Below are 4776 nucleotides of genomic sequence, written 5' to 3' on the forward strand. Positions count from 1 at the left end.
CGGCTCCGGGCGCTGCGCGAGGCGTCGGGGCGGGGAGCCAGCAGCCGCCAGGTGCGTCCAAAACCCCAGCCCGGCCCCGCCCCCGCCGCCAGGCTCGCCCCTTTAACCCCTTGCTCGCCGCCTCTGGTCCAGCCTCGACCAGTTCGTAAACTGCCGCGTTCACTTCACCCACAAGGACACTGAGGCTGGGGTCAGCGAGATGGCTCCGCCAGAACCAGCCAAGACGGCCGCGCCTTTCTTCCCCGGGGAGAGCCACCTGCTGGGAACTCCCCCCGCACCCTCCAAGGCTGTGACCGCTCCTCTGGGACCTCCTGGCTGGTAGCTTCAGCGCCTCGGGATAAACTGGTGGTGGCTCGCCGAGTGGACCACTCTCCCAGGTGTTTCCAGGCGCTGTGTGTCCTTGGCCGAGCTCCTGCGCCTCTCTGGCAATCTCTCGGTAAAAAGGGCTCAGCATCCCTGCGCAGCGACTCCTGAAAAACCCCCGGAGACCCAGCACCAAGGAGGGGAGGGGTGAACTGTGGGTGCGCGGGGGAAGGGGGCGTCCTGTTTACCGTTATTGATGCCGTTTTCACTTCTGAACGAACATAGCTTAGAAGATCGCTGAGCTTCAATTGCCTCATTTGTAATGTGGAGATATGGAGGGACCTCACCTCACAGAGCTGTTGTGGGAATAAATGAAATATTGCATGGAAAGCCCCTGGCACGAGAGTGAGAGGAGTGGGGTCATTGAGAAGGTGGGAGATGATGTTGGGGTTACTGTTTTATTATTCCACGTGCACCCTTAAACCCTCATGCACACACACACAAACACACACACACACACACACACACACACGCCCTCGGCCACAGAGGCTTGTACAGATAGTTCATTTATTTAATCATCAACCAATGTTCACTGAGCACCTATATATCAAGCCCTATCCCAGGACCTGGGGACACAGCAGGGAACAATATAGATGAGGCCTTCTTGGATCCCACTTTCTAGTGGGAGTGACAAGTAATAAACCAGGGAGGAAACATAACTTCAGATAGTGACAAATGCTGTGACTAACATAAAACAGGGGAATGTGACAGGAAGCGATTTTTAGATAGTGGGGTCAAGGAGGATCTTTCAGAGGAGATGGCAATTATGCAGAGACCTGAATCATGAGTAGGGACTAGCCTTGGAAATCTGGGGAAGAATTAAAGTGCAAAGGCCCTGAGGTTGGACTGAGCTAGACAGTTTGAAGAACAGAAAGAAGGTCGCTGGTGGGGCTGGAACAGAGGCAGTGAGGGTAAGATTGGACCTGTGGGCAGGGGCCAGACCACACAAGGCTATTTAGATGACTGCACTAGTGTCCTTTGGCAGCTGTAACTAGTTACCACAAACTTGGCTTAGAACAATAGAAATGGAGGCCGAAGTCTCAAGCCAGTTTCACTGAGCCATCAAGGTGTCTTCAGGACCAAGCTCCCTCTGGAGGCTCTAGGGGAGAATCCCTTCCTTGCCCTTCAAGCTTCTGATGGTGGCTACTAGCGTTCCTTGACTTGTGACCTCACTACCCTATCTCTACCTCCAAGGTCACATTGCTTCCTCCTCTTCTGTATGTATAAAATCTCTCTTATAAGAAAAACTGTGGTTGGATTAGGGCCTACCCAGATAAGCCAGGGTAATCTCCCCAAGTAGAGAATATTAATTTAAACTTGCTACAAGTCAATTCGTTGGATTAGGGCCTACCCAGATAAGCCAGGGTAATCTCCCCAAGTAGAGAATATTAATTTAGTCATTTAATTTGCAAAGATCCTTTTTCTTTTTCTGGCAACTGACCGGTACAGGGATCCAAACCCTTAACCTCAGTGTTATCAGCACCGTGCTCTAACCAAGTGAGCTAACCAGCCAGCCCCCTTTTTCTTTATAAGGTAAAATTTACAGGTTTCAAGGATTAGGATCTGATTTATCTTTGGGTGGCCATTATTCAGCCTACCACAATGATGGAGGGGGTTAACATTTTAAGGTCAGGGGTTTTTTTGACATGGCAGTGACAAGCTGTGATGGGCACTTTGAAAATATCACTGGTTGCTGCTGGCTTAACCCTTTACCTACTCCAATGGATGTTCAGCTCCTTCCCACAGTGCACACAGGGACCCTTCCCTTCCCACCCCCCCACATACAGTAGATACTCTAGAAATGAAAATGCTTCTTGGTAGCTGCAAAATTGTTACCCAGAGACCAGCCTCTCTGCAGACCAGTCCAAGTGCAGAACAAAGCTCGGGTGAGCCCTTAATTTTATGATGACACAGAAAACAAGAAGATGATTGTTTCTGAGGCAGATTCTAAAACAGTAGTGTGTTTTTGTTTTTGTTTTGGTTTGGATCTTTTTTTGGTTAATCCCACTTTCATTCCTTTCAAATGACAGCAAGCAAGACTGAATCACTGCACTGTTTTTATTTTGACATTTTCTTCCAAACCAACTTTACTCAACCCCAGTCAGAAAAAGTGGGAAGGAACCTGTCCCCACACTGGAACCAGCTGCCCACCCAGAGTGTCTCCACTGGAACCACAGGAGCCCTGGATTCTTGGGATGGGGTGGGGAGACAGAGAGCTGAGCTGGGGACGAGGAGCCTATCCACTCCACCGATTGGTCTCTCCTCCCCAGGGTCTGAGCAGGCCATCTCCATACAGAATACTTGCAGCACATGTGTCAGTTCTCACTTCTGCAAAGGCTGCCTGTTCCAGCCAAAACCCCCACCAGGTGTTGGGCCTGTGCTCCCTTTGTGTGGGTTGGGGGCATACTGGAGAGGCAGTGGGAATCAGGCACTGAGCAAATGGTTAATGTGTACCTTAGGTGCACCAGGCACTGAAGACAGTGCTGTGAGCTGGGGTAGGGGCCCTACCCTCAGGGAGTCTAATGGGGGAGACAGACAGGATGTACAAGATGGAGCTCGGTGCTAACACCAAGGTCGAGGGTTCGAATTTGAGACCGGCCAGGAAAAAAAAAAAAAAAAAAAAAGCTGTACAAACCCACAGATAAACAGATACTCACCAATTGTGATCATGTTACCACAGAAAAAGCAGATGCCATGCAAGAGAATAATTCAGAGGACTGGAGGATATTACTTAGATAGCCAGGTTAGGGAAGAACATTTGAACAGAGGCCTGAAGGATGAATAAGAATCTATAAAAAGAAGAGCATTCCAGGCAGAGAAAACTACCATATGTGCAAAAGCCCTGAGACAGGAAAGACACTGGGGTCTTTGAGGAAGGATAGAAGACTATGAGCTGGGGGAATTAGGGAGAGATGAGGGTCAAGAGGCAGCCAAGGGCCAGATCACCTGAGTCTTAAGCTCTTGGTAATGGAGTGGATTTTATTATTAAAAACAGGCTGTGGGAGGATAGTTACACCATTTGATGTAGTTTTAAGAAATTCACAGAAAGGTTCCTGTGGGGTTCATCTAACAGCTTCCAGATGTCAACTGTGGGAGGTTGCTGATTACAATCAGCAAATATTGATTGAGCACTTTTCCACTTGGCCCTTTGCTCGGTGCTGTGGGGTTGGTTAGTTTTGATTTCTTTACTTTTAATTGCACAACTAATTTATTAATTTATTTCATTGCATATCACACATATATTTCCAAACCTGCATCCTCCTCTCTATTTAATCACTGCTAAGTGTTTGGCACGTCCTATCAGATCTTCCCCCCCCCCTTTTTTTTTGTGTTTTCACTAACAAATGTATATGTAGAAATTCAGAGACTTGCTTTGTGTGTAATTTTAATTTTTTTATTAGGTTTTTACCAAAAATAGGATTATGCTGTGTATATTGAAACTTGACTTTCACTTAATATGTCTTAGAAATTCTTCCATGATAGTACGTGGAGACTAGCTTCATTCTTTTTTACTGAGCGAGTAGTTAGTGTGTACCTGAGGTGCACCAGGCACCTAAACTTATGGTAATATTCCACAGAATGGCTATTCAATAATTGTTTATGCATTCCTCCCTTTGGTGGACATTTAAGTGGTTTCCAATAATTCCTCACTACAAGAAATATTATATAAGCATTTGCTATGGGTTAAATGTGTCCCCCAAAAGTTCATGTATTGGAAACTTGACCCACATTGTAAGTGTTCAGAGGGTAGGAAATCCAGTTATGGCATTTGAAAGGTAGGACCTGTAAGAAGTGATTAGATTGTGAGGACTATGCCCTAATGAATAGATTGATCAATTCACGGAGTGATGGGCTTGGTTCTGATGGCTTTATAAGGAGAGTGAATGAGGTTATCTTTCTTGCTCAGCCCATTTTCTCCATGTGATACCCTGCGCTGCTGTAGAGAGCCACCACCAAGAATAAGGCCTTCATCAGATATATTCCCTGGACCATGGACTTTCCAGCCTCTAAAACTATAAGAAATAAATTTCATTTCTTTATAAATTAGCCAGTTTCAGGTATTCAGTTACAAGCAACAGAAACAGACTAATACAGCATTCTTATTTACATATCTTTGCACACATGTGTGAGACTTTCTATTGGATTCAATCTTTGAAACAGAACTACTGGGTAGAAGGGTATTTGCATTTTTATTTTTTTGTAGATATTGGACATCCCCAGTAAGAGTTAGTGACCTTAACTATTTACCTACTCCCTTGGACATGTGTGATGAGCACTTTTTTATTTATTTTTATTTTATTTATTTATTTATTTTTCCTTTTTTGTCTTTTTTCGTGTCCGGCAACAGATCACAACCCTCAGTGTCGAGCCCGTACCGGACCGGGACCGGCAACGGGATCGCAACCCTCGGTG

The sequence above is a fragment of the Galeopterus variegatus genome, unplaced genomic scaffold (genome assembly GCF_000696425.1).
Source record: "Galeopterus variegatus unplaced genomic scaffold, G_variegatus-3.0.2 Scaffold58, whole genome shotgun sequence".
Lineage (NCBI taxonomy): Eukaryota > Metazoa > Chordata > Mammalia > Dermoptera > Cynocephalidae > Galeopterus > Galeopterus variegatus.